This window comes from Ipomoea nil, unplaced genomic scaffold (assembly GCF_001879475.1).
Source record: "Ipomoea nil cultivar Tokyo-kokei standard unplaced genomic scaffold, Asagao_1.1 scaffold3377, whole genome shotgun sequence".
Classification (NCBI taxonomy): domain Eukaryota; kingdom Viridiplantae; phylum Streptophyta; class Magnoliopsida; order Solanales; family Convolvulaceae; genus Ipomoea; species Ipomoea nil.
This window is the reverse complement of record NW_017619805.1, coordinates 1,257,304-1,277,905: the sequence shown is the minus strand read 5'-3', so window position 1 is coordinate 1,277,905 and position 20,602 is coordinate 1,257,304.

The window sequence follows — 20,602 nt, the reverse complement described above, 5'->3', positions numbered from 1 at the left end:
GTATGTACGTACTACTGTCAGGCCAAGAATGTAGGACTAGAGGGATGATGATCAGGAAAAGCAACAAGGAAGAAGAAGAAGAAGGAGGTTTGGAAATGGCGGATCGAAGAGGGTGGTGAATTGAAGCTGCGCTATGGTTACGTTTGTGTGGAGATTTTCATGGGAAGTGGATGCGTGGTTGTGGACTGGAGTCACTATGTTGATAAGTTATTCACCAAGATGGAATGACTACAATACCCCTCTAATTAACACCAACTTAACTGATTTTTAACGGAAGGACCATTGTTGGAACAAATCTAATAGTCAAGTGTCTTTTTTGTCCAAATTAAAAGTCAAGGACTAATTTTGGAAAATCGCAATAGTCAGAGGACCATTGCTGGAATTAACTCGTTTTTTTTTAATGAATAAAACACTAAAAAAAGCAGTATGTAAGATAAGAACGAGATAAACCTAGGGAACCAAAGAAACCAAATTTCTAATGATAATGAGATAAACCTAGGCTCTGCATACCAAATTGATATGAATCTAGTCCAAGGTTCAAATAAAGATGGAATATTGTCCCAAGAATGCTCTCAAAACTAAAGATAGAGATGGATCAAAGTACTTAAACCTCACGAGAAATCCTTTGTCTCGAATCCTCAAAGACTTGGAAGATTCCCATTGTAGCTTCAAGTACCTCGATGATGCAATCTTCAATCAACTAGAGTCGGATCTAGTTTCCTTCGATTCAAGAACGAGTTCACGAACCTAAATCTAAGGTTGAAGAATGGAAGATTGATTCGAGTCCACGACTAGCCACTAATTGAGTCCACAATTAGCCATAAGGTTTCTTACACAAGTGTAAAGAAAAAACTTAAGAATTTTATTGAATTAAAGCCTCCAAAAACTGATATGGATGTGCCCTATTTATAGGTATAGGGCAGCATTGTAATCCTAAATACAATGGGAAAAAGAGTCCTAAACCTAATCTAGAAAGCAAGTAAATATAGTTCTATTTAGAAAGGGATTTAAGGAATCCTTTCTAAATACAAACTAGTGTTTTCTCTTTAATTCTAAACAATTTAAAATAATGATGACCACAAATAATAAAGCTGATTTGGGCCTTGGATCTTGTGATTGGCTCAATTTGTACTCTTAATGGATCTTCGTTATGTTGGGCTGCATCAGGACTGCTCGGCCACCCGCTGGAACAGTGCCCGCCGGCGGCGGGTGGTTGGCGGGTAGTCCTCCACCCGCCACCTACCCGCTGGAATCCCTGCGTGGTTCGTGGTGTTTTTCCCCGTTTGATGTTTCCCTGTGTGTTGTTGTGTCCCGTTGTACCCCGTTTGTCGTATGTGAGTCTAGTTTGATGTTTCGTGTGCCGTTCTTAGGATAAAAGAGTCTTGTGTATTGCATGCTAGTTGAATTGGTATCCCGTTGACCTAGGAGGAAGGTGTATGATCCCGTAGGAGTGTCATGAGAGGTTTAATATGGTTTGTTACGTATGAGTTATATTAGGACAAGTGTTCCCCGATGATTTCCCCCTCCTTATGTGTCAATGTGGGTTGCATGTTGTTTGGCTTCTATGTTGATTGTGCATGATACCCCAATTGGTTGCGATCAATTGGCTATAATGACTATCTGGTGGGTTGAGAACCACCAGGTATTAACCCGATCGGTTGCGATCGGTCGGCTATACAGGCAGTTGGATTGGTTGAGAACAATCGGCTGTTATATATATATATATATATATATATATATATATATATATATATATATATATATATATATATATATATATATATATATAGAGCTGTGGTTCATTGATTGGTTGCGATCAATCTCCTTGTGCTGTGGTACAAGTTAAAGTACTGCAGGGCCATGTCAGAACTATATGCGCTGACCCCCTGGCAATGGAACTCAAGGTTCGGGTCATGTGAATGGTCCTGCGGCACCACCATATGTGTGTACACCAATGCGTGTCTTATTGTTGATTGTTTGACTGTAATGATAACTGGATATTGATATGATTGATATTGCGCGGTCATGAGACCCGAGGACGCATGCTAGAATCTTTATGGTTGAGTCTAATTGTATTAAATGTGTCTGCTGTTGCTTAACTGAGTCTGTTCTCAGATTTAAATTAGAGTTTCTTAAGTATATATGTATTCCAGTTTCAAAATGAGTTTCTTATATCTACCTATATTGTACTTAACGCGTTGAAGTGGGTTACCAGCATCATTCGCTGAATAGATATTATTTGGCTTTCAGGTATAGACGAATACCTTCGGATCGCGCTAGTTGGATTCGTGGACTTAGTTTAGGTAGTTCTAGCTTGGATGAGATGGCCTGCGTGCCTTGATTTGTATTTGGGTATTAGACCTATTAGTTATGGCCTATGCTTTGTTAGTTAGTTTAGCCTGTGCATCTGAGTTCTCCAGTTCAGATGTGGCATAGAACCCCGACCACTATGTCTAGTTTATGATCTGTGATGTGATCCTCGGGCTGGAGACGAAGTTTGAAACCTTGCATTCTCGTTTGGTCCTCGGGCTTTTTCACGTCTCTAGTAGAACGGAGCTGTCATTGTCTCGGTTGGTTTGTGATGTGGTTCTGTTAGACGGATTTGGGTTGTGTTGCGGGAAGGGTTATGGTGTTTTCTAAGATTGGCATTCGCCCACACCTGGTTTGAAGGTGATACGAAGAAAGAGACGCCACAAGGAAGAAAACAGTCCTTGATAAGTCGGGAAGTCTTGAAGAACTCAAAAACAAGGCAAGGCACAAGTAGTGCTCTTGTTTGCTATTTCTCAAAATCTGATGTGTGTGCTTTACAAAGAGATTAGGAGTGTTATATATAGCTCCCTAGCATGCCTCTTGCCTAAAGACTAGGACATGGATAGTTTGAATTCAAACATAGCACTAAAGCCTAACTAAAAACAAATAACTAGACTACTTATTATAAAAGAAATAATATGCTACTCATTATTTGAATACTAATGGATAGTCCAATAAATTTATTTACTATCCATGTAATCAGCATAGCCCAATTCAATTAATTTCCCTCCAACTGGACCCCAATTAGATTAACCGGCCGCTCCTTGTCCTCATCAAATTGATCCATATCCCATTGAGCGCTAATCAGCCCTCCAACGGCATCTTGTAATTGTTTAGCCTTTGCCCTTGTCATTGGACCATCTACTAGGACTCGTAATGGATCATCGTTATCCTCAACATCTCCCCCCTCCTTTGAAGGATTCGTCCACGAATCTGCCTTGTCTGCATTAAACGGAGAAAGATCAGAAACATTGAAAGAAGTACTGACGCCATACTCACTTGGCAAGGCCAACTTGTAGGCGTTATCGTTAATCCGGGAGACTACTTGAAAAGGCCCATCTCCTCGTGGCATCAGCTTGCTCCGCCTTTGAACTGGAAATTGATTCTTCCTCAAATGCACCCAAACCCAATCTCCAGGGTTGAACACAACCTTCCGACGTCGTTTGTTGACTCGTCGAGCCACTTGTTCATTCCGTCTTGCTATATTTTGTCTCACTTTCGCATGGATGTCTTTCACCCATTTCGCCTTCCTTGCGGCATCCATGTTTTCAAAATCAGAAACAGAAAGAGGTGTTAAGTCTAATGGAGACCCAAATACAATATCGTCTACGTAGATCTGAGCAATTGTAACATGACTTTCAGTGGTCTTAACAAACAACGTTTTGTCCACACTCCCTCGATCATAACCATGATGTAACAGATACTGCGTCAGTCGTTCATACCATGCCCTTGGGGCCTGTTTGAGCCCATAGAGAGCTTTCCTAAGTTTGTAGACATGAGTTGGGTGAACTGGATCTTCAAATCCCTTAGGCTATGCCACATAAATATCTTCATGCAAATAACCATTCAAGAATGTTGTCTTGACATCCATCTGAAACAGTGTGAAGCCCAGAATGCATGCTATTACTAGTAAGATTCTGATTGACTCCAATCTAGCAACAGGAGCAAATGTTTCATCATAGTCAACTCCTTCTATTTGAGTATACCCTTGAGAAACTAAACGAGCTTTGTTTCTTGCAATGTTACCTGCTTCATCAGTTTTGTTTTTGAACATCCACTTTGTTCACACTGTCAGGTCTTGGGACCAGATCCCACACATGATTTCTTTCGAACTGATGTAGTTCCTCTTGCATTGCCTTAACCCATAAGTCATCCTGCAAGGCTTCCTTCACATTTTTTGGCTCTATTTTTGAGGTGTAGCAGACGAAACCAGCTAATTCTATCAGATTGCTTCTCATCCGACTTTTGGTGTGCATTCCATCTGTTGGATCACCAATTATGTTGTCTCATGGATGATTTTTCTGAGTTCTGGTGGGCTTATTTTTTCCATCTCCATCAGAAAGCAATTTGTCCTTTTTTGGACTACCTTTATCTTCTTCTGACGATTCATGTGTGTCAAACAGTTTGGTTGTGTCAGATGTTTTTGGCGGATCACTGATAGGGGTGTCTGACGCAGGATCAGTCAAAGATGCTTCATCTGATTCTTCTGGGTTGTCATCAATAACCACATTTACTGATTCCATGACTGTTTGAGTTCTTTTGTTGTAGACCCTATAAGCTTGACTGTTTGGTGAGTATCCAAGAAATACTCCCTCATCACTCTTGGGCTCGAACTTTCCTCTTTGTTCCCGATCAATTAGAATATAGCATTTGGTTCCAAACACGTGAAAGTACTTCAAGTTTGGCTTCTTTCCTTTCCATATCTCGTATGGTGTCTAAGAGGTACCGGGTCTGAGATAGACTCTATTGACTGTATGACAGGCACCATTTCTTGCAAGGTTCGATTCTTCCTTTCCACAATCCCATTCTGTTGTGCTGTTCGTGGAGCGGAGAATTCATGAGCTATCCCATTTTCTGAACAGAATTTTGAATATAAGGTGTTCTCAAACTCCTTTCTATGATCACTTCTCAACCTTTGGATTTTTACAATGGGCTCGTCCTTTTCTTTTTGTACTCTTATGCACAGAGTTTTGAAAGCATTAAACGCCTCAGATTTTTCTCTTAGAAAATATACCCAACTGAACCGTGAGAAATCTTCCACACACACAAAAATGTATTTCTTTCCTCCAATGCTTTCAATCTGAGTTGGTCCCATAAGGTCTATATGAACCAGTTCTAGACATCTCTCAGTAGTAATCATCTTTACTGCTTTGTGGGGAGCCCTGATTTGTTTTCCAATAGCACATGCACCACAAACTCCTTCCTGTTCTACTTTAAGCTTTGGTATCCCTCGAACAGCATCAAGTTTGATCACTTTGTCCATATCTCTGAAATTTATGTGTCCCAAACGTCGATGCCACAGTTTTGATTCGTCTGCTTTTGACATAAAACAGGTAGTTTCATTTGTTAAAACATAGCAATTGTCACAAGAGCGAGTTCCTTCCATTACTACTTGATCTACCTTATCGCGGACTCTACAACAATCTCGGTTGAAACACACATTCCAATTCTGATCACACAGCTGACTGATGCTAATAAGATTTGCTTTCAGGCCACTGACCAAGAGAACTTCGTCCAGATGTGGCAGCCCCGGCACATTTAAAGTACCTTTACCAACTATCTTTCCATTTTGTCTGTCCCCATACGTCACTGATCCACTGCTAGGTTGAACAGCCATGAGACACTTGGCATTCCCAGTCATATGTCTGGAACAGCCACTGTCGAAGTACCATCTTGCTTCAGTCATAGAGGCGGTTAGTACAATTGTGGGTTAGCAGATTACTTCTGATTTTCTAACCCAAACTTGCCTTGTGAATGGAGTTATCGACTTGTTCTGATATTTTTCCTTCCTCTGATCTCTGTAGAAGAAGTGGCATTTAGGTCTGGTGTGCCCTTTTGTTAGATAATTTGACTCTGCTAGGTTCAGCCTCAATAATCAGAGTGGACATGCTTCCTTTCTGATAGAACTGAGTTGATCTTGATGATTGGCCTTGTTCATGACAGAGAACTGAACCACCAATAGATGTACCTTCTTTGATAAAAACAGGAGCTGACATTGAGGACTGTCCTCGTTCAAATCCAAGTCCCTTTTTTATCATTAGGATTTCGACCAGAATCTAGAATTTTGTCTAAGGTTGACGTGGTATCCATCATCTTGATAGTTTTCTTCAGATCCTCCAGTTTTTTTATCAGCTTTCCCTCTCGAGATCTGATCTGAGCAATAAGGTCTTCTTTTGTAACTAATTCAGTGTTTAGTTTCTTCAGTAGTTCATCTTTGTGTTTCAGATCTTCATTCAGATTCTTGTTGATTTTCACTAGTTGTTCCCAACTGCCAACCAGTTTAGCAAATTCCATCTCTAGCTGAACATGTCTCTCTTCAAAATCATCTGATGATATGTAGGATTCTCCATCAGTTTCATCTTCTTCTGAGTGATCCTCTGTTGCTGTGAAGAAAGCTACAAAGTTTCCAACATTTTCATCAGACGGGTCATCTGTTGCTTCCTATTCATCATCACTTAGGGTAAACATAGACATAGATTTCTTTCTTTTGAGATACGTTGCACATTCAGATTGTATATGTCCAAACCCTTCACACTCCCGACACTGCACTGACCGATTTAACATTTTAACTGTGTCAGTAGGTGAAGTTCTGAATTGCCCTGTTCGTCTAGTCTGGGACTGACTATTCTTTGTGAAAGAGGACGGTTCTGATTTCTGATATGAGGAGTTTCCACTTTTGTACTGAGTCCAGTTAGGTTGTCCTTGACTTCTTTGATTGAAACCTTTCAGTATTTTCTTGAAATTTTTTGTTAACAAGGCTAGGGCTTCATGATATGAACCTAATCCAAGATTCAAATAAAGATGGAGTATCGTCCCAAGATTGCTCTCAAAACTAAAGATAGAGATGGATCAAAATACCTTAAACCTCACGAGAAACCTTTTGTCTCGAATCCTCAACGACTTGGAAGAATCACATGTAGCTTCAAGTACCTCGATGTTGCAATCTTCAATCAACTAGAGTCGGATCTAGTTTCCTTCGATTCAAGAACGAGTCCACGAACCTAAATCTAAGGTTGAAGAAAGTAAGATTGATTCGAGTCCACGAATCAATTTGCTAGTCGAGTCCACGACTAGCCACTAATTGAGTCCACAATTAGCCATAAGGTTTTCTTACACAAGTGTAAAGAAAAACTTAAGAATTTTATTGAATTAAAGCCCGTCCGAAACTGATATGGATGTGCCCTATTTATAGGTATAGGGGCAGCATTATAATTCTAAATACAATGTAAAAAAAGAGTCCTAAACCTAATCTAGAAAACAAGTAAATAGAGTTTTATTTAGAAAAGGATTTAAGGAATCCTTTCTAAATACAACTAGTGTTTTCTCTTTAATTCTAAACAATTTAAAATAATGATGGCCACAAATAATAAAGCTGATTTGGGCCTCGGATCTTGTGATTGGCCCAATTTGTAATCTTAATGGATCTTCATTATGTTGGGCCGCATCATCCTCCCCTTCTTGAAAAATGATTCAACCTCGAATCTTATAAACATTGTCTTCGATCCATGACATCACTTGAAACGGGCCACTATAATACTTTCCTCTGTCGAATGGAATTATTATTGGAATTCCTTGATTTTTCCACCAATGATGCTTTAAGGATGTACTTTTTGGCCTTGTGATGAGCCCACTATAGACCCTTATTAGATTCCATGTGTACTGGTTCCTATTATTCTCCCATTCTTGAAAAGGATTCGTCCTCGAATCCAAATCTTCAATGAAAGACAAAGTAGCAAGCTCACTTTCTGTTTTATCACGCTCACGGAACTTTTTCTTGGGATGCTCGACACGAGTCGCTCCAATCATCATCCTACAATCAACAAGTAAGGCAATTAAGTCTAATGACACATCATGAAATTTAAACATTCTGGATAGTAATAGATCAGCAAAACGAGACATATTAAATTTTGCCATCTTGTTTGAATTTTCAACAAGCACAACATCTTTTCTTCTAGAGCTTAAGGCTAAACCAAACACAAAATCCATGGAAATATCAAGTAATGTTTTAGATGTATTGTGGTGGTAAGTAGCACAATTATGAACATAAGATTCTACATCTTTTTTCTTCTTTGGCCAATGAAAATATCCATGCAAAACATCATCACTCTTTGTAAAACCAAAGTGTCCTTTATGTGAATCAACAATTAAACTATTGCCCAAAACAAAGCAAAAAGTGTCAATCCCATTGACTTTGAACCAAAACCCCTTGAGCAAGTAGTGTTTCACATAAGAAGTTTTCAAATGTGCCTTATAACTTTCCAGTGATTCCTTATCTCTATCAAACAAAGTTTTAGTAAAATCAAAATTAAGGAATCTTGGATGTATGGAGGCAAACAAATTTCTAACACATCTAGCAAGTACGTCATTAATAGAAACATGACAAAGAAATCTAGAGAATAATAATGCATGCTTTTGGAATAAAAGTGAGTAGAAAGTGACTCCCCTTCCTTTCTCTTGCATACTATCATTTTTAGTTACCAAGAGAGGTTGCACTTTGACACTTTGGGCTGGTCCTTTCCACTGTATCACTGATTGTGGTCCCTTTGTTTGGCTACAAACTGAGTTAGAGGATTGGAGTGGTGATTGCAATTCCAAACATGGAGGTTCCACTTTTTTCTCTTTGATTTCTTCCTTCTTTGAGGCTGGTTTGAGAGCTTTCATCAATGTCAATTGAATTTCTTCTACTTGTTTAGGATACAAACGAGGCAAGAAATATGTAACTCCATTCATGTGAAACACATAAGTGTTCCTCATTCCATCATAACTTATTTTTCTGTCAAATTGCAATGGTAACCTAACAAGATATGAGCAGCCTGCATTGGGATATTACCACACAAGATTTCATCAGAGTAACTGTTAATAGATAAACGAATAAGATCCTGTTTGGTTACTCTAGCTTCTCCTACATTAGTTAACCATTGCAAACAATAAGGATTTGGATGATTAAGCAAAGGTAACAGGGAAAATTTAACCATAGCTGCACTAGCCACATTTGTGCAACTTCTAGAATCTATTACCATAGCACAAGCATTCTCTTTAATTGACCCTTTAGCACAAAATATATTTTCTCTTTGAGACTCATCTTCTTTTAAAGGGTGAACATTCAAAACCTTCTTAACAACAACAGTATGACAAGACTCACTATCAACATATTTAGAATCAGAATCTAAAGGTATGAATGGTTCTCTCTCAACATGTTCACTGGGGGTTTCAAAATGGTCACAAACCTCATCCTCAGATTTATATTCAAGACAAGAAGTAAAATTTTCAGATTGTGTTGTTATCTTAACTACCCTCTTGTTAGGGCAATCACGAGCTATGTGGCCTCTCCCATTACATCTATAACAAATCAATTCTCTATCATGTTGAGGCCTCACTGCCTCACTTACTTTTTCCTTACCTTTTTCTTGTGAATCAACTCTTGGAGGGGGATGTTCATCACGCCTTTTAGGGGTGGAACTTGTGTTGTTCCATCTTGATGCACCATTGTTGGACTTGTACAATTTCATCTCTTTGATTTTTGCCTCAGATTCACGTGCAGCATACAAGGCATCATAAAGGGTGTCATATCTCTGAATACTCATTCCACATCGAATTTCTAAGTTCAATCCATGTACGAAACGAGCAACAGTTTTTGTCTCTTCTTCATGTATGTCTCCCTGTGATGTGGATTCCACCGGCTTGATATTGGATTTAAAGGCCTAGAACTCCACAGCTCAAGTCACGATCCGCTTTCTCAATTTCTGTGTACTGATTTTGAAGTGTAGGGGTTGTTTTTGTGGATTGTGGTTGATGTGGGGTATGGGAAATGGTTGAGGACGTGTATGGATGAATTGGGAAGCCGCCACACCGGGTTGAAGGGTGATAAGGCCAATTGAGACGCCACAAGGAGGGTAATATCCTTGATAAGTCAGAAATTCTTCCTAGAATGCTAGAAAGGAAATGGAAGTGCAAAGCACATATCCAAATGAATTCAACTTCAATTCCATTTGCACTCACAATATAGCCAAGAAAGTGAATTGAAGATGTACAAAATTCACACTTTTCAAGGTTGGCATATAGTTTATGCTTCCTTAAAATGGTGAATATTTTGTGCAAGTGTGTGACATGTTCATTCAAATCATGGCTGTAAATAAGAATATCATCAAAGTAAACCACCACAAACTCACCAATATACTCCCGTAGCACATGATTCATGAGCCTCATGAAAGTGCTAGGAGCATTTGTGAGTCCAAATGGCATGACAAGCCATTCATATAGACCTTGTTTGGTCTTGAATGCTGTCTTCCATTCATCACCCTCACGGATTCTAATTTGGTGATAACCAGATTTTAAGTCCACTTTAGAAAACACGCAAGCACCACAAAGTTCATCAAGCATATCATCTAAACGGGGGATGGGAAATCTATATTTCACCGTAATCTTGTTGATTGCTCGACAATCAACACACATCCTCCATGTTCCATCCTTCTTTGGCACTAGTAGCACGGGCACTGCACATGGACTAAGGCTTTCTCGAATTTGCCCCTTAGCTAAAAGTTCCTCCACTTGCCTTTGAATCTCCTTAGTCTCCTCAGGACTACATCTATAGGCTGGACGGTTTGGAATTGGTGCCCCGGGTACCAAATCAATATGGTGCTCGATTCCTCTCAAAGGGGGCAATCCCTTAGGAAGTTCCTTTGGAAAAACATCACCAAATTCCTGCAAAAGAGAAGATATTTCCTTGGGTATATGTTCAAGGCTAGTATTTTCAAGGTTAGCCTCTTTAAAAAGTATCAAGTAAATAGGTCTCCCCTCTCTCAAAACTTTTTCCACGGTTTTTCCAATACAAAAGAAATTTTGTTTCTTCTTTTGCTCCTCTCTTTTTTGTGCACTCATTTCTTTTATCTCTCCTTGTTTTCCACTCAATTCCTTTTCACTCAATTTTTCTATTTCACTCATTCTTTCTTTTCCATTCTTTTTTTCTTTTTCTCTCTCTTTCTTTTCATCCTCAAAAATCTGTTTTGGAGATAAAGGTACAAGTACAATTTTTCTACCATTATGAAAGAAAGAATATCTGTTGGTGTGTCCTTCGTGAGTTGTCTTCTTGTCAAACTGCCAGGGACGCCCCAACAACACATGAGCAGCTTGCATAGGCACCACATCACACAAAATGCTATCTTCATATTTTCCAATAGACATGGGCACCATCACTTGCTTGTCCACTTTAATCTCCCCAGTTTTGTTTAACCATTGCAAAGAATACGGGGTAGGGTGTGATCTAGTTTGCAAGCCAAGCTTATTTGCCAATTCAGTGCTAGCAACATTAGCACAACTTCCACCATCAATGATCACCTTGCAAACCTTCCCATGAACATGACAACGCGTGTGGAAGATGTTCTCCCTTTGTGCCTCATCTTCTTTGGCTTGAGCATTCAACATTCTCCTCACCATCAAGAACTCCCCTTCTACAGCTTCTTGAATTTCAGCACTTTCCCCTTGTGAATCCTCATTGCTCATCTCTTGATCTTGGTCAGATTCAGTTTGAATATCACCAAAATCATTAATTATCATTGTTTTCTTATTAGGACAGTCTTTAGCAATGTGTCCTCTTCCTTGGCACCTAAAACAACGAACACCACTTGGTTTAGTTGAAGAAAATTCAACTTTACCTTTACCTTTATCAACAGCTTCTTTCGGTTTGCTAGCTTCTCCTTTGGAGTCATTTTTCCATTCCTTTTGTCCCTTGCTAGCTTTCCAATTTGAAGTGTTGGATTGGGCCCTCTTTTTCCTCTTCATGAGCTTTTTCTCAATTTGGACAGCCTTTTGAACCATCTCTTCATAGTCCACAAAATCATGCATTTCCATCTCCTCACGGATGTCCCAATTTAGCCCCTTGATGAAACGGGCAATGGTGCTTTGTGGATCCTCCTCCAAACCCAGCTTTGTCATCAACTTCTCATTTTCATGGTCATATTCAGCTACGGACAGCCTCCCTTGCACCAAATCTTGGAGTTGTTGATAGAGCTCACGGTAGTACCAAGTTGGAATGAACTTCTTGCGCATGGCTATCTTCATTTCTCTCCATGATTCAATAGGACGGTCTCCACTTCTTCTCCTTGTCAACACTAACTTATCCCACCATAAAGTGGCATAATCAGTGAATTCCAAGGATGCCAATTTCACCTTCTTCCTCTCCGAATAATTGTGACAATCAAACACCCTCTCTACCTTACTCTCCCACTCTAGATAGGCATCTGGATCACTCTTCCCCTGGAAATTAGGCATACTCATTTTAATGTTGCCCAAATCATCGTCTACATCCCTTCTTGCTGCCCTTCTTCTCCCTCTTTCTCTCCTTCCCATTTCTATCTCACTATCCTCAATCTCCTCACTATCATAGCCCGTAGAAGACTCAACTCCCTCTCTCACATTCCCTTGGGCTCTCAAATTATTTCTCCTCCGTTCTCCCTCATTCCCTTGTGCCCTTTGATCATTTCCTCCCTCATTTCTATTTTGTTCCCTCTCCAATTCTAACCTCTCCAAACGGTCAGCCAGCCCACTCATTAGATTACCAAGCCTAGTAAACTCCCCTTTCATAGCATCCACCATAAACTTGGTATTTGGACTCATGCTTGACTCATTATTAGATTGGCCAGACCCCGACATATTGAGCTGCAATAGAAACAAAAGTGCAACAACAAGATAAAAGATTAAGTTGGACCTCACTTCTCTCCCTCACACTCACTCTTTTTAGGGGGTGATCACTCAAATTTTACCACTCGTGTATGAACACTCTATTATGCTCACAAGTTCAAATCACACACAAGTTGAATTCAAGGACCTTTCTTGGAATTCTAAGAACAATTTCAACTCAAACAAGGAGATACCACACACAAAGACGTAGGATGACAAGAATAAGAAAGGATATGAATGAAAAATAGAGGATATACAAAGTATATTTTATGTGTGGCAACAAAAAAAAAATGAACAAAACTCAAAAGACAGAACTAGAAGATGATAATCCCCAGAAAACAAGATTCTGCCAGTGTATTTCTCAGAATTTTCTGTGTTTGTGTATGGATTATTTCGGCAAAATTTTTTTGTGGAAGGGAATATTGATGAGTTATCTATTACCACAAAAAAATTCAGATCAAATAAACAAGAGGAACTATTTTTTCAGATTTTTTTTTTCTAGCAGCACAAATAGGAAAATCCTGGCAGATTTAGACTATAGGATGGTTTGATGTGACTTTCAGTGTCTATCAACATATATGGCTCTTTTTGAATGAGTTTAGACACCTAAAAGACATATAGGGGAAGCAATATATATATAGAAAAATTGACAACAAACCATGAAAAGAAAGTTTTTCATGCAAACTTGCATTCAATTCACAGATTTTGACATGGAACAAATTGACACAATAAACTAAAGAGAACAAGTATTTCGTGACCTGATTTTGATGAGGATGACAACCAAGGCTCTGATACCAAGATGATGTGGATTCCACCGGCTTGATATTGGATTTAAAGGCCTAGAACTCCACAGCTCAAGTCACGATCCGCTTTCTCAATTTCTGTGTACTGATTTTGAAGTGTAGGGGTTGTTTTTGTGGATTGTGGTTGATGTAGGGGCTGGATTTGGGATTATTTTTGTGTTTTTGTATAAGGATATTTCCGCCACACCTTGGTCTTAGGTGATAAGGAATGGATGGCACCACAAGATTGGTATTATCTTGATAAGCCTAAAAGAACATCTCTCAACACACAAGAGAGAAAACAAAATGCCTTAGCATTTCTTTCATTCAACTTCATTCATCTATCTCTCTAAAATTCTGATTGTGTAGCCTTTAAATAGGCTAATACATAACTCTTATGGAGATCAAAAGACTCCATTACAAGGCAATGAATGATATTCATTCATCCTAGACATGTAACCTAAAATAAAATAAATATAGCACATGAATAATATTAAAACTATACTAAATGAGAATTTATTTGCCTTAATGGATTGAGTTTAGCTTCATTTGAATTCTCCCAATCAGCCACGAAAATTTGGACCATTTAGATTAATTCCTCACTTGTTTTTGGCAAATTGCATGGATTAATCCATTTACAACCCGTCGCAATTTCTTAGCTTTTGAACTTTTAATTGTGACTTCCCTTATTTGTATGTTGATCTTTGAGCCTTTGGTTGTCCTCATCACCCTGTTTAAGCAAAATATTTGTAGTTTGGTAATACTCATCAACTGACTTTTTTCCTTGCACCGTTCCCTGCAATTTTCTTTCAAGATCGTAGAAAAAAGATTTAGGACGAAAAGTTAGGCGCATATCTTCCCTCACTTGAACCCAAGATTCATAGGGAATAAAATTAGCAACTCTTTCTATATTTCTTTTTCGCCACCAAGATAATGCATACCCCTTAAAAGATGTAGCAACTATCCTAATTTTTGTAAGATCAGAATATTGCTTTAAATAAAAAAGAGTTTCAACAACATTCTCCCATTCTATGTATTCGGTGGGTCCTTTCTCACCGGTGAAGTTAGGAATTTCATGTTTAATGTTTCCCAACTCCGCATTACGCTGCTGGATCCTTTGACATATAGGATCCACTCTTCCTACTGGTGGCAGGTGTCGCTCATCATTGTGTGGTGGTTGCACTTGCTGTGAGCGTTGCTCCAAATTATTCATTCGTTTGAGTAACATGTCTATCTTTTGTTCTAATGTCTGGGGAAAGTTTGGAACTTGATCAGCCATCTGTATAGGAAACAAAATATCTAAAAAAAAAAAAAACAAGAAGATGTGTGAGTAATCACGTTAGTGAAGCCAAACAGTTGGCTCGCTCCCTCACTATTCTCAGCTCGCAGGTAAGAGGTGGATTATATGGCTCTGGGGGTGCACTACACACTCTTACAAATACACACTCCACTCGTGTATCGCTCATGGTGGTAGATACTCTCACAAGCCTTTTTCCAAAAAGGAAAATTCTAGTCCGGAACTCAAGTTGGTATGGATTCAACCTCAAAGTTCAAGAAAACGTACCTTGGAAAACTTCACAAGCCTTTGAGAGTAAGGTGTATCGCGAGGTAGGTAATAAAATTGAGAGCAAGAAGCAAAGAAAAAGGACAATACAAGCAAAGAAACTAAGCAAGATTTGAAAGAAAAAAAGGAAACCAAAGAAGGAAGTATGGCAGAAAGATATGCAAGACCAATATCAAAAGATAGAGACAAATAGAATATAAAAGAGGTTCACGTGTACCACAACCAATTAGGAATCTATCAAGAACTCCTTCCAACCTTATACTTTTCCCCTTCCTTGTCCCTCCAAAATTCTCCTACCAGCCAAATTCTTTCCCCAACCTTATTCTTCTTCTTTATAGCTTTCTGTTTTTTTTCTTTTGCTTTTTTTTTCAACTTTCTTGATTTTTTTTTTGATTTTTTTTTGATAAGTAACCTCCAAATAACTACTGTAAATATCAAAAAAAATTTCGGACCAAGAGGATCCACACAACCCCTTCAAAACAGAACCAAGAATTTCAAGAATCACCTAGAAAAAACAGAAACAACGCCCTGACTTTGAAGATCAATATCTCACTAACCAGAAGGAATTAGACAGTGTATAATATATCAAAAGAACGCTCCAGAAGAGATCTACAACATATCCAAATTTCAGATAAAACTAACTAGTGGATCTCGAGATACAGGTAATTCTTTGAAACTGGTCACAGCTCGCGGAAATCTGGACAGGGTGTGATTGAGACGTGATTGCGCGTAAATGCGCTTTGGATATAGGTAAGGGTAAGATGGGGTTGTTTTCTTGACAGAATATGTGGTAATATGGTGCTTAGGAGGTGTGAGGTCTCGTTGATATTGGACGGGAAAAAGGGAAAACACTTTCGGAATTGTTTTTCAAGAGACTGGAGAACATGTATCAAGATTCAAGAACACAATCAAGAATGCAAAAGAAATTTTTTTTGGGGGTTTTTTTAATGAATAAGACACGAATAAATGTAGTATGTAAGATAAGAACGAGATAAACCTAGGGAACCAAAGAAACCAAATTTCCAATGATAACGAGACAAACCTAGGCTCTGAATACCAAATTTATATGAACCTAATCCAAGATTCAAATAAAGATGGAGTATCGTCCCAAGATTGCTCTCAAAACTAAAGATAGAGATGGATCAAAATACCTTAAACCTCACGAGAAACCCTTTGTCTCGAATCCTCAAAGACTTGGAAGAATCACATGTAGCTTCAAGTACCTCGATGTTGCAATCTTCAATCAACTAGAGTCGGATCTAGTTTCCTTCGATTCAAGAACGAGTCCACGAACCTAAATCTAAGGTTGAAGAAAGTAAGATTGATTCGAGTCCACGAATCAATTTGCTAGTCGAGTCCACGACTAGCCACTAATTGAGTCCACAATTAGCCATAAGGTTTCTTACACAAGTGTAAAGAAAAACTTAAGAATTTTATTAAATTAAAGCCCGTCCGAAACTGATATGGATGTGCCCTATTTATAGGTATAGGGGCAGCATTATAATTCTAAATACAATGGAAAAAAAGAGTCCTAAACCTAATCTAGAAAACAAGTAAATAGAGTTTTATTTAGAAAAGGATTTAAGGAATCCTTTCTAAATACATCTAGTGTTTTCTCTTTAATTCTAAACAATTTAAAATAATGATGGCCACAAATAATAAAGCTAATTTGGGCCTCGGATCTTGTGATTGGCCCAATTTGTAATCTTAATGGATCTTCATTATGTTGGGCCGCATCATCCTCCCCTTCTTGAAAAATGATTCGACCTCGAATCTTATAAACATTGTCTTCGATCCATGACATCACTTGAAACGGGCCACTATAATACTTTCCTCTGTCGAATGGAATTATTATTGGAATTCCTTGATTTTTCCACCAATGATGCTTTAAGGATGTACTTTTTGGCCTTGTGATGAGCCCACTATAGACCCTTATTGGATTCCATGTGTACTGGTTCCTATTATTTCATCATCTATGTCATCTGTGTCAGATTCTCGATCAGCCTCAGCTACAAAAGCCACTGACTTGCCTTTTCTGCTGACTTTAGGATCGTCATCAGCCAACACTTGAAGTTCATAAGTATGCAGATTACCCATAAGCTCTCTCACACTCTTCTTCTCCCAGCCTGTGTTTTCCTGAATTGCAGTCACTTTCATTCGGAATCTTTTGGGCACGACTATGGAAGTTAGAGATAGTTTCTTCTTCACTCATCCTGAGACCTTCGAACTCTGATAAAACCATCTGTAGCTTTGACTGTTTCACATCACTGGTACCCTCAAATCTAGTTTCAAGGATTTCCCATACACGTTTTGCCTCTTTTATCCATGTAACCAAGGTAAAGACTGATTCATGTAGAGATCCTACAATAGAATTCAGCGCTTTGTTATTCAGATCAGAGGACGACATCTCATCTTCAGTCCATGTCTCCATTGGTTTGATCTCAGCAGTTCCATCAACATTCTAAACTGTCGGAGACTCCATCCAGTGAGGGCAATACGATAAACTCTGGTGCCTTGTGCTTGAAGATAAATCTCCATTCGAGCCTTCCAGAAGTAATAGTTATGACCATCCAATTCTGGTGGTTTCATACTTGCATCCATCCTGAATCAAAACAGACGACCAGCCAGAACACACAGGCAGAGAGCCGTCTAAAAGCCAACAGACAACCAAGTAAACAGCTTCTTAAAGAGAGAGAAAATGCAAAAAGTTTTTCCCGTAAGGATTAAGTCACTATGTAGACTTAAAAGCTCTGATACCACATGTAATTTTGCATATTCTCAGTATATGGATATTAATTTAGTTTCTAGCAGATAAATTGAACGAACACTTAAGAGGAGGAGAATTCAGACTCAATCAAGTTCTTCGTGGCGACACAAGGATAGAAACAAACTGGATGCTAAAGTTGAATCTAGCAAGCCAAAAGAGTCCCGAGAGCAAAGAGATAAAGGTAAAGAAAAAATTACAAAGCAGGGTACTATTAAGTGTTTTAAATGTCAGGGAAGAGGACATATTGCTAAGGAATGTCCAAACAAGTTCAATATGACGGTCAAGAAAGGAATAACTGTGACTGATTCCGAGCATGAACAGAGTGATCCTAGAGACAATATAGAAGCAGAATCTGCTAGTGAAAAGGAGTCCAATTCAGAAAGCGATGAGGGATACGTGGGGCCGGTAGATGGAGAAGCTTTGATGGTAAGGAGATTACTTAACATTCAGTCCAAAGGGGAAGAGGAGCAACGTGAGAACATCTTCCATTCTAAGTGCTTTGTTCATGGAAAGGTTTGCAACTTAATCATTGACGGAGGAAGCTGTGCGAATGTAGCAAATGCTGAATTGGTTACCAAATTGGGATTAGATATGCAAAAACATCCATTTCCATATTCATTGCAATGGTTGAATAAGACTGAGGACATCAAAGTGGATCAACAAGTGCTGGTTCCAATCAAGATGGGGAAGTATGAAGATGAGATCTTATGTGATGTTGTTCCTATGCAGGCTGCACATTTGCTATTAGGGAGGCCTTGGCAGTATGATAGAAAAGTCGTGCATGATGGTTTCCACAATAGATACTCCTTTGAACACCGCAGCAGAAAAATCACTCTTACTCCAATGACACTGCAACAACTTTATGAGGTCCAAAAGAAAGCAATTGAGAAAGAAAAAGAAGAGAGGAAAAAAAGTGAGAAAAAGGAAAATTTGAGTGCAAAAGAAATGAGTGAAAAGAAAAAAGAAAAACAAAATTTCTTTTGTAAAAAAAGAGTAATGGAAAATGCCATTAGAGTGGGAAGGCCTATATATTTAATGCTTTATAACGGGCCTAGTGCCCAAACAACTAATTTCGAGCATTTGCCCGATGCTGTTTCTTCTTTGTTGCAGGAGTATGGAGATATTTTCCCTGAAGAAATGCCTGAGGGATTACCACCCGTGAGGGGTATAGAGCACCAAATTGACTTGGTGCCAGGGGCACCATTGCCAAACAGACCAGCTTACCGGTGTAATCCGGAAGAAACTAAAGAGATTCAAAAACAGGTGGATGAGTTGTTAGCTAAAGGGCATATAAGGGAAAGCTTAAGCCCTTGTGCAGTTCTAGTTCTTCTGGTACCCAAAAAAGATGGGTCGTGGCGTATGTGTGTTTATTGTAGAGCAATTGATATGAACCTAGTCGAAGGTTCAAATAAAATGGAATATTGTCCCAAGAATGCTCTCAAAAGTAAAGATAGAGATGGATCAAAATACCTTAAACCTCACGAGAAACCCTTTGTCTCGAATCCTCAAAGACTTTAGAAGAATCCCATGGTAGCTTCAAGTACCTCGATGTTGCAATCTTCAATCAACTAGAGTCGGATCTAGTTTCCTTCGATTCAAGAACGAGTCCACGAACCTAAATCTAAGGTTGAAGAAAGTAAGATTGATTCGAGTCCACGAATCAATTTGCTAGTCGAGTCCACGACTAGCTACTAATTGAGTCCACAATTAGCCATAAGGTTTCTTACACAAGTGTAAAGAAAAACTTAGGGCTCGTTTGTTTCGCGGAAAATATTTTAAGGGAAGTGGAATTGGAATTCCATGGAAAAATAATTACTATGAAGTTGAATTTCATTGTTTGGTTGGTGGAAAAAGAATTACTGGGAATACTAATTCTATTGTTTGGTTAGATTTGGAATTGTAAGAAATAATGAGTATAAAGACATATATGCCCCTACAAATTAATAAAAGTAATATAATTAAAAAAGAAAGCAAGGGCAAAATAGGCAATCTATTCACTTTTTCTTCCCATCTTCCATGGAAAACAAAATCCTTGGTCCAACCAAGGATTTTGTTGTCCTCAAATTTGAGGAATTCATTTTCCAATGGAAAATGAATTCCATGAACCAAACACTAGAAAACAACATTTTCCTTCACTTTAAGGAAAATGTTTTCCTTTGGAAAACATTTTCCATGAACCAAACATCCCCTTAAGAATTTTTATTGAATTAAATCCTTTTTGAAACTGATATGGATGTGCCCTATTTATAGGTAAAGGGGCAGCATTATAATTCTAAATACAATGGGAAAAAGAGTCATAAACCTAATCTAGAAAACAAGAAAAATAGAGTTTTATTTAGAAAAGGATTTAAGGAATTCTTTCTAAATACAACTAGTGTTTTCTCTTTTATGCCAAACAATTTAAATTAATGATGACCAAAAATAATAGGGTTGATTTGGGCCTAATTTAATCACCAAAATCAGCACTTAAACAATTATAAAAAGCCTTGAATTCTTCTTCACCTTTTGCAAATGGGCTTGACTTGGATTTCCACCATCTTTGAATATCACCAATGAAGAGTTGTCTTAATCGTTTGGACTTTGGCCTTGTGATTGGCCCAATTGGTACTCTTGATGGATCTTCATTATGTTGGGCTGCATCATCCTCCCCTTCTTGAAAATGATTCGACCTCGAATCTTGTAAGCATTGTCTTCGATCCATGATATCACTTGAAATGGGCCACTATAATACTTTCCTCTATCAAATGGAATTATTATTGGATGATGCGGCCAAACATAATGAAC